Below are 11,168 nucleotides of genomic sequence, written 5' to 3'. Positions count from 1 at the left end.
ACATCATGATTCATACGGCTACATCCGTACATCATCCGGACGACTGTGAATACTCAGAGGTACTACTGCTCTGCTGGTGCTGCGGTGTCCTCCCCTGAAGCGGACTCGGATCATGGACTGACGAGGTTAACGGAAACCTTCAGGTTAAAGGTAACACGATGACGCTGCCTCGAGGGCTCTCCCTCAGGGGCAGGGGTAGGATGAAGCATCGAGGCTACAGGAGTAGTGATAAGTGAAACCCACTCGGCAGGAGTACTGAGAGGGTTCACCGCCGAGGTGCCCGAGCTACTCGGGGGAGTAACCGGTGAAACAGGGGAACTAGAACTGGCTGGAATATAAGGAGTAAATCCCAGAGAAGATGGAGTAGTGGCAGATCTAGTAGTGACCAAAGCAGTGGCTAAAGTAGTACGGGCACGAGTCAGCTCTCGAGCCATCTCGTGGATCAATAAATAGCTAGCAGTGACATAACGAGCAAGGTGGCTAGCAACACTATCAAACTTCGGATCAATGATCTGGAAACGGACACGACCAGTGTCGTGCAGAGAGGGGTAGTAAAAGAAACCTGGGTGGTTCTGCATTCGGACCTCGTTGTAGCGAAGCTCGACAAGGACCTTGAATGCAGCAAACTAGACAGCTTGAGAAGCGGTAGAGGCATAACTGCTCCGAGAAGTACGGGTGTAAGAGCCGGAATCGGAACTAGTGCACAGAGTAACCACTGCGTGATACTCATACACTTAATCAGCTAGACGCTCTCGGTACACACGATAGACTGGATTGTCTCCGAAGGGGTACAGTTGACGCCACACGTTGCGAAGGAGGTGCGGTGATGTGTACGGCATCAGCTGCAACTAGCACAGATACGGCACCGGAGCCATCTACACTCACAACCATCAGCAGGTTAGCATAAAAATATAAATCAAGTGCATGCAATGCAACAACCAGCTACAATTGCTACCGGCACTCAACTTAAACTCATATCTAACGTCCAGTTAACACGTCGTAGTCTAGCGTGGCCTACAGTCAGCGCGGCTCTGATACCAAGCGTTGTGGCACCCCGGCTCACAGCGTCCGGTTTACCCTGCATTGCCAGCCCAGAGACCATGTCTTCTGGCAACACACAACATCTTGGTATAGAAAAACAACCACTTTATTGATGCTAGCGGATCAGAGTTTATATTACAACAGATGTCGAGGCCAAGCAGCACGCACGGTGTGGTTGAACAATATGTACATTATTTAGTGAACATAAAGGGGCCTCGATCATAACAACTACGCGGCAGCGGAACAACATCGTAGCAGAAACTCCATATCACAGGGACACCGATGTGGACACGATCTAGACTCGAGCAGTGCTCCTTTCCAACGCGACTTGCCTGAAATCTGGCATGACACGCCAGGTCAGTACATTGAATGTACTTGCAAGCTCACAACAGGCATAATCCTAATGACAAACAATATCATGATAATTAACCAGTTATTAATGCAATAATGTTCCAACATGCTGTGATCATGCTCTTGTGATAAACGTCCCTCGGGACCGACTTACCAACCGTGATCGTTCTCGGGTCACAAACAAACCAACATCGTGGTCTTGACCAGAGTAACTCGTGATCCTTACGGCGATCACAACCACGACCAATATTTGGTCTCGAACATCTCGATGGCCTTTCCGCCATCATCAACAGTGCAAAGTTCATGACTCAGTGTGCAAGTTTATTAAACGTTGACTCATGGTGGGACCTACTACGAGGCGTCCGTGACCGTGGACTCGGCTATCGATAGATTATACACTCTGCAGAGGTAGCACACTGTACCCACACCACGGAACCCATGGCCTCACACTCCCATTCGGCTGGACCAATGGCATTCCGACGAAACCCTTCCATTGCCATGACACTCTCCCGGCCACTCCGACCCAATCCCCAACGGGCTAGTCCTGGGTGGCCCCGTGTCTACCAAAGACACAACGACCACCGTCGTGGCCAAAATGATCCCACTCGGGGACCCGGTACCATAATCTCAACAACGGGCACACAAGGTTATGCCTGCTTACCGCGCTAGGGTAAGCATGCCCATAACCTTCCCTAGTTGGAGGCACCGACCAGAGGCATGCCAATGGACCGAATCAAGGCCTTCCCACAAAGGCAAATGTGGTTGCACTGGGAAAATCTTGATTCAGCGGCACCATGACCCAGTCAACGATATATTCAAGTTGAGTTATATTCAGGTTCAACTTAAAATGAAAATGAGCGGTGCCATAGCATGCCATGAAATGCAATACTACACATGCATCACATATTAACGAAAATGACTGATGTCAACCATATTCACACTAAGCATAAGCATCAACAACTTATATTACTTTCCTGGACAGGGTAACTCTCACTTTAACAATATATTTTGCAGCAAGTATTATTATTTTCTCATGCAAGAAAATAACTTCGATTAATTTCTCATATGCATAGCAAAAATTTACTATCATCACCACAATCAAATCCTAATTTCTTTACCAACCAAGTTAGGTTCAAACATTCTGTAAATAGCTAAACAAGTAATTAACAAAATAATTTCTAGCAAATTTAACTATTTTATTTACGCAAGAAAATAACTTCAAGTAATTACTCATATGCATAACAAATCATTTTATCATTACCACAAGTAGGCCTTAGCTTTTGTTTACCAACTAAACTAGTTCCAAACATTATGTAAATCAAGCATAATGACTAACAAATACTTGACAGGATATAAATAACATAATAGTTATTTAAATGCATGGATTAATCATTTCATTCAAGTAAGAAAATCATCAATATTGAAATGACACCATGAAAATGTTGCTGTGGCTTGCCTTAATGCAGATGAGGTTCACAAGCCTTCTGGTGATCCTCAAGACAAGCCTCACCCTCTGAAAATAAATTTCAGCACAAGAAGAAAATTTCAAGAACTCTTCTAGAAATCACTAGAAATTCTAGACAGCTCAGAAATATCTCATTTTTGGTGAGCTGCTAGATTTCTTTGCAAAGAACATAATGCAAAAAGAATCAATTCATTTGGACTTATGGTTGAAGAGTTATAGCTGTTTGAAGCTCTCTGGAAATGGATGAATTTGAATTTAAATAAAACAGACTAGGGGGGTGACGTCGAAGGCGTAAAGCCTCAGGGCGCCACCACTTGCACCGCTTCGCGCGCGTACTGAGTGGCTGACTAGCGGGGCCCGCTAGTCAGGTGAGAAGGAGGGGAAAAGGAAACAGAGGGGGGTCGCGGCTTCGCCGGAGCTCTAGCCGGCGACGAGAGCTCCTTGGCCAAAACGAGAGGGAGGGATCGAGAGAGGGGGTGGAGGCGCACCTGCCCGTACCCGTAGCGTAGCTAGGGGTGGTCGAACGGCATCGAATCGACCTCGCAAGTGGAGGCAGAGGGCGGTCATCACCGGAGATGACGAAGATGGCGAGCAGAGGAAACTTCAGGGGCTTCAGGGGGACAGGATGGCTTCACCGGAGAGAGGCGGAGGCCCTAGAAGGATCGCCCTGGCCTGGGAGGGGCTGGAGCTACCGCGACGACCAGAGGGGATTGCCGGCGAGCTTGATCTTGAGGACGGCAACGGTTTCCTACGCGCTTGTGGGGTGTGTGGGAGTGGTGGATGCTGCTCGAGGAGGCTGGGGGCGGCTCCATTTATAGGTGAGCAGAGAAGGGGGGTTCGGGCTCCGCTGGTGGACACCTGTCCACGCCGCGTGGCGACGAGCGGCGTCAGTGAGAGGGGGGAGAAGGCGATGCAGCTCATGCAGCGACTGTTGGCGAACGGGGACGAGCACGGGAATGAGGAGAATGCGACGAGCATAGTGTGCACCACACTGTTGGGTTGGCCAGACCGTGCCCGTGCTCACTGCGGCGAGCTCCGGCGTCGGCGAGCGCCAGGGGGGAGTTAATGGCATTGAGACGAGGATGGTGGCGAAGTTTGGCATGCTCGGGTAGACGAGGGAAGCGAGCACGCGCGAACAGAGCGCTCGGCGGCACCCAGAGCACGCCGACAAAGCATGTTGGCATCATGGACACGCGTGGTCACCGCGTGAACTCCTCCCTTAGGCAGACCAACGTCCAAAGATCTTGTCTGGCTTGATGTTCGTGGTAGTTTTGAGGATTACCACGCTTTGGTTTGGCTCCAGATGCAGTAGAGAAGATTTTGCACGCCAGGTAAGTTTCTGATCAGTAACTTTGAGATGTTACTGAGGTCAAATGGCTGGGAGTTGGGGCTGTGCTTTGGAGGCTAGCCATCATCTACCAAGGTGATGATGCACAAGAAAATTCAGGCACAATGGAGCAAGTAAAATGGTAGTTGATGCAGAAACCACCATTTCTGTCCAGAACAGAAAATATTTTCTGTAGCAAAAATATTCCAAAAAGTGATGAAATATTTTTGCTCAGGAAGGTGCCCTAGGGTTCCAAGAATATTTGGGATTTTTCTCAGATTTTTGTGGGCAAGAAAAATGAGGGTTGCTTTGGAGCTCATTGAACTAGATAGGGTTTTAGAGAGGAAAAATGAAAATATTCCCAAGATTATTTTGAGGTGGATCAGAAGGGGAATGATTATTAGAGAGGGGAATGATGCACTTGGGTGAAAGCCAAGGGTACCCAAGTGTTTAAGTCCATATGAAAAGATTCAAAAACCCCAACTTTCAAAATAAATCCAAATGAAAATCATGCAAATAAGAGAGGGCAAAAATCGGGCTGTCACACCCACCTTGCAATGCCGAAGACAGATCTACGCGCTGGATACCTTGTCATTGAAGCCAGGTTCATGGGCTACTAAGGGAGTCCTGGACTAAGGGGTCCTCGGGCGTCCGGGCTGTTAGCCATGGCCGGACTGATGGGCTATGAAGATACGAAGACCGAAGACTGCACTCATGTCCGTAGGGGGCTCTCCTCGGCATGGAAGGCAAGCTTGGCGATCAAATAAGTAGATTCCTTTCTTTGTAACTGACCTTGTGTAACCCTAGATCCTCCCGGTGTCTATATAAACCGGAGGACTTAGTCCGGAGGAAGGACAATCATTACTGTAGTCATACAGGCTAGGCTTTTAGGGTTTAGCCATCTCGATCTCGTGGTAGATTAACTCTTGTAATACCCATATTCATCAAGATCAATCAAGTAGGAAGTAAGGTATTACCTCCATAGAGAGGGACGGAACCAGGGTAAACATCGTGTCCCCTGTCTCCTATTACCATCTACCTTAGATACACAGTTTGGGACCCCCTACCTGAGATCCGCCGGTTTTGACACCGACAGGGACACAAGAGATTTATTTTATTTGATTGCAGGGTTGTTTGAGAGAGACCATCTTCATCCTACTCCTCCCACAGATTCATAAACCTTAGATCACCACTTGAGGGGAAATTGCTACTGTCCTACAAAACTCTGCGCTTGGAGGCCCAACGCGAGTCTACAAGAATAAGTTGTGTAGTAGACATCAACCTCTTTTCTGGCGCCTTTGCCGAGGAGGTGAGTGCTTGAAGGTATATCTTTAGATCTTGAAATTAAATCTTTTAGGTTCATGTTTTATCGCTAGTTTGGTTTATAAAAGAGAACTACAAAAAATGGAAGTGAGGTTGCCTCATATTCTTCGTCTGTATCATGTCTTTCTCAAAAATGATGGATCGGAAAATTGTGCTCAATTCATAGAAGAAGAATTCAATAAAAATGTTTGGCATAAAATCCTTGAATGATGAGCATGATTGAAATGTCGCTAGTATGAATTCTTTGAATGTCCATGATGCTAGTGATATGCAAATCCATAATCTTGGGGATGCTATGTTTGATGAAGATGATACTTTTATTCCCCCAAGTTTTGATGAGCAAATTAATCATGATGATAGCATGCCTCCTATTTATGATGATTACAATGATGAAGATGGGTTTGGAAGAGTGTCAACTCTAGGAAGTAATGATCCCACTATTTTGGAGGGTGTTGAATCTTATTGTGATAATTATGAAAGTGGATTTGGAGAGGCCATGACTTTATTTAGTGATGAATCCACTATTTTGGAAGAGGTTTTAATTTATTATGACAACAAAGTTGCTATGTATGATGATTATGGTGATGGCATGTATGCTATAAAGAGTAAGGATAACCATGAAACTTTTCATCATGATTTTAATGTTCAATTTGATTATGTCAATCAAGCATCTCATGATAGTTATTTTGTTGAATTTTCTCCCACTAGTATTATGAATGAGAAGAAATTTGCTTATGTGGAGAGTAATAAAAATTCTATGCTTGTGGATCATGAAAAATGCTTTATGTGATAGCTATATTATTGAATTCATTTTTGATGCTACTGAAAATTATTATGAGAGAGGAACATATGCTTTTATGTATCTCAACAATATCAAGTTTCCTCTTTATGAGTTGAAAATCTTGAAGTTATGCTTGTTTTGCCTTCCTATGCTAGTTAATTCTTGTTTCCATAAGTTGTTTGCTCACAAAATTCCTATGCATAGGATGTGGGTTAGGCTTAAATATGCTTGCCATGTGATTCATGATGCTCTCTTTATGTTTCAATTTTTTTAATTCTATGTGAGCAACATTGAAATCATCATGCCTAGCTAAAAAGGCGTTAAAGAAAAGCGCTTGTTGGAGACAACACAATACTTATACCTAATGTTTTTATGTTTTCACATGATTAAGCTACTATACTAATCTTGTTTTATAGGTTTTGACTCAATAAACTGCCAAGTAAAGCCTTTGGGATAGTGTGGATGATAGTTGACTTGATTCTATGCAAAAATTGAAACTTTTGTGCCCACTTCTGGAATTACCATGATTCACTAGGATGTGATAAAACTCTGAAGTTTTTACACATGATTCATATACAAATTTCCTAGGTTTTCCTAATTTTGTAGAATTTTGGGATTTACAGAAGTATGGTCATTGTTTAGATCATTACAGACTGTTCTATTTTTGACATTGTCGGTGTACTAGAGTAGGGGTACCCTAGTATCCCGAACTTGTGCACGGGCAGTCACAGCATCCCGCGGCAAGGCTTGCCGGGTGACCGCCAAGATCCTCCGTGGTTCCTTTGGAGCCATTCAAGGACAAAGTGTCCAAGTCAAGAAGACAAGACCCGGCAAGAGGAGCTTGCCGGGAAGGCCACTCAAGGCATTTCAAGGAACTTGTCGCGGCGCACCACGCGTTCCGGCAAGACCCGGTGAGCGACAAGCTCCCGGACGCGGCAAGACAACGACCGCGGCAAGGCGCTCGCCGCGGCAAGCCACCTCTCCGTGCCCGCGCTCCAGCACATCCACCAACGTGTCGCTCTGGGGCCCTTCCAGACGTACGTGGCGGAAGGCTGTGCAGCTAGGGACGTGCGGTGGCAAGCGGCGCTGACAAGATCGCCATCGTGGCGAATGGTGGCGTCCCTGGCGGTCCCTTTTCGCACTGTTTAGGCGACACAGACGGGCATTTAAGACCCTTGTCCCCTGCCGTCAGGGTTAGGTATGATACACTGTAGCAGGTAGCTGTGCCTACCACAGCACCTTTCCATTTTTGCCCTTTACCTCCGTTGCCACCTGTCGGTAGCCCCTTGAGCATATAAAAGGAGGCCCGTGTGCAACGTAAGGGGGGGGGGTTAGCCAGTTCGAACACTCACGCTCGGTCTCGCTGGCCGCTGGTGTGTATTGTAGCACTCCGCGCTCCCGAGCTAGAAATCAATACAAAACCATGAAGCAGGAGTAGGGTTTTACGCATCCGTGCGGCCCGAACCTGGGTAAATCGCTCACGTGCTTCGCCTCGATTTGCTCTTTGCACGATCTCCGCCCTCGCCGAACCGAAAGGGACCCGGCCCGCCGGTCCCATAGGTGCCCGTGGATCAGCACCCCGGCATCTTTGGCGCGCCAGGTAGGGGGCGTCGAAGTTGTGTGAACCAGATCCGGCGTTCTCGCGAGCTAGATCGTCATCATCTTCATCAACATGTCGCCGAAGAAGGAAGTTTCGGAGGCAGCTGCTCCGTCCGCGCCGAGCCAGCCACCGCCGGAGCAAACGGTTGGTGGGGCAGGCGCTGGCGGAAGGACACGCATCGACGAGGGAACTCACGGTGCTGCCAGGTCCCAGGACAAGGCTGCGCTGCCCATCGGCGGCGTAGCCGGCTCCCACAATGACCGGGCGCACTCCAAGACCTCGGCGTCCGTGCATGCACCGCGCCCATCTCAGGAGGCGCGGGACCGGCAGCGTCATGGTACTCACGGTACCATGCGTTCGCTAGATCAAGATCGAGCTGGTGGATCTCGGAGCGCTCAGGACCACCATGCACGTCAACCTGCTGGCGCGAGCGAGACACGGTCGCCTGGACGAGATACTGCTCCTTCTAACGTAGTTAGAAGTCCGAGTATATCCCGCTCCTCGCACCGTTCGCCACCGCCACCCGCCACCGCAGCAGAAGCTCTGGCGCGAGCTCAGCTGCTCCTAGACTACCCTCCAGCGGCGGACAAGATCGACGACTGGATGGCCACTATCCAGAGTCTCATCGGCTTTGCCAATGGCGACACTCCACGGCAGCCGAGCACGTCTCAGCCGTGGCAAGCCAGCCAGGCACGAGCAAGAGACGATAAGACTGGTGGGGGTGCAACTACTGTGCACTCTCCACCCCGAAGGCCAAGATCGCCGACTCGCCGGGTCCACCTTGACAGTGACTCCACCGCGTCCTCAGATCCGCGAGCTCGTCGCGATCAGCGCCAAGTTCTTCAAGAACGACAACAAGAAGACGCTCGTACTCGCATCGAGCGCCGGAGAGAAGCGCGGCGTCAATCAGACCAGCGCGCTGGGCCCTCTGTTGACATGCATGCGCCAGGGGAACCAGGTGACTTGCCGTACGCGGTAGGTTGCCCTGCGTTCACTCGTGAGCTGCGGCAAGTCCAGTGGCCCAGTACGAAGAACTTCAAACCAGATGTGCCAGAGAAGTACGACGGCAAGTCGCATCCGTCGGAGTTCCTCAGCATCTACACCATCGCGGTGCAGGCTGCTGGGGGGCGGAACGACAAGATCCTTGCCAACTACTTCCCGTTGGTGCTCAAGCCCAACGTCAGGTCCTGGCTCATGCACTTGCCGGACAACACCATATCCTCCTGGGCTGATCTATGCCATCAGTTTGTCGGCACCTTTACAGGCGGCCACAAACCTCATGGCCAAGAGAGTGATCTTCATCTGCTCGTCCAGAAGGAAGGAGAGCCCCTGCGCAAGTATATTCAGAGGTTCAGCCGTGTACAGTACAACATCCCAGACGTCCACCCCGCCGCGGTCATCAGCGCGTTTCATCAGAACGTGCGTAACCGCATGATGCGGGAGGAGATGGCGATGTGCAGGATCAGAGACGTCAGTGAGCTATATGCCCTGGCCGACAAGTGTGCACGCGCTGAGGAAGGGAGGAGACTCCCCGGAGAGAAGACGGGAGCAGAAGGATCTGACAGTGAGGATATTGCCCCGGCAAAGAAAAACCAGCGGCGGAACAGGAAGAAGAAAGGCAAAGAGGTGCTAGTCGTTGAGCGGCCCGGCAACGAAGGTGGCGCCAAGAAGGCCAAAGTTGGTAGCTCCGACAAGGAGATTGCCGCGTGCGCCAACTGCCAGGCTGTGGCAGCCGCCGACAAGCAGGACGGCTCCGACAAGCAATACTGCAAGATTCACCGCACCAAGGGCCATGACCTCCAGAGCTGCAAAAAGGTCGAGCAGCTTGTCCAGCAGCAAAAGGCTGAGTACGAGCGGCGAGACGAGAGGGCCCAAGGTGGCGCTGTAGAATTTGGCAAGAAGCGCGCCGGCCGAGGAGGACGCCGCGGTAAGGCCAAGCAGCGGCAAGGAGACAGACCTCCCCGCGGCCGCGACAACGATGAAGACGACGACGACGCCGAAGACATGGATGATGTCGAGACCAGTGAGCAGGAGTTTCAGAAAGCCACAGAGGTCTTGTGCGTTGACGGCGGCGCTTCCCTGCACACTTCACACCGCCAACTCAAGCAGTGGGTGCGGGAAGTCAATGCAGCGGAACCACCTGTCGAATCGCGCAAACTTCTGAAATGGTCCAGCACGCCTATCATCTTTGACATTGAGGACCACCCTGATCGCACAACTGCGGTCGGGTGTTTGCCGATTTTGGTTTCACCAACAATCCGCAACCTCAAGGTCACCAAGATGCTAGTTGACGGCGGGGCCAGCTTAAACCTGATCTCCTCCGCTGTACTCCAAGAACTACAGATCCCCGACAGCGAGCTTGAAGAGACCGGCACATTCCAAGGAATCAATCCGGGAAGGAGCAAGCCGAAGGGGAAGGTCACGCTGCCGGTAACATTTGGCAGTGAGCTAAACTTCAGGACTGAGAAGGTCACATTCGACGTTGCCAATATTCCATTGCCTTACAATGGGATACTTGGCCGTCCAGCACTCGCCAAGTTCATGGCAGCCTCTCACTACGCATATAACATGCTGAAGATGCCAGGCCCGATAAGCGTCATTTCTGTCCCCGGCGACAAGAAGGATGCTCTTATCTGTGCCGACAAGATCTACCGAGAAGCAGCAGCCACGGCATATCGCAATCCACTTGCCGCTGAAGCTCCCGGGGGGAAGAAGACCAAGTCCGGCAAGAGTTCTGATGCCCACTCCGGCAAGCGCACCTCTTCGGAGTGCTGCGCTGCCGTCGAGGACGCACCATCGAGCTCCACCGGCAAGTGCAAGAAGACGATGGCAGCTCCGCCAGAGACGAAGAAGGTATCCGCCAAGGAGGACGGCACTGGTGGTACCTTCACCATCAGTGCCACGCTCGACCCTAAATAGGAAAGCGCGCTCGTTGCTTTCCTGCGGGTGAATGTCGACGTGTTTGCATGGCAACCGTCTGACATCCCCGGTGTTCCCAGGAAGGTAATTGAGCACCACCTTGCCGTTTGTCCCCATGCGCGGCCCGTCAAGCAGAAAGTCAGGAAGCAAGCAAAGAGTGGCTGATGTACTTTGATGGTGCCTTTTCCCTGCAAGGCGCCGGCGCTGGCGTGCTGCTTGTCGCACCCACCGATGAGCACCTCAAGTACGTAGTCCAGATGCACTTCCCCAAAGAGCAAGCAACGAACAATACTGCAGAATATGAGGGCTTGCTTGCCGGTCTCCGGATCGCGGCAGACCTTGGGATCAAGAAGCTCATTGT

This window comes from Triticum urartu, chromosome 5A (genome assembly GCF_056163025.1).
Source record: "Triticum urartu cultivar PI428250 chromosome 5A, HENAU_Tu73, whole genome shotgun sequence".
NCBI classification, from domain to species: Eukaryota; Viridiplantae; Streptophyta; class Magnoliopsida; order Poales; family Poaceae; genus Triticum; species Triticum urartu.
Note: the sequence above shows the minus strand (reverse complement) of the source record.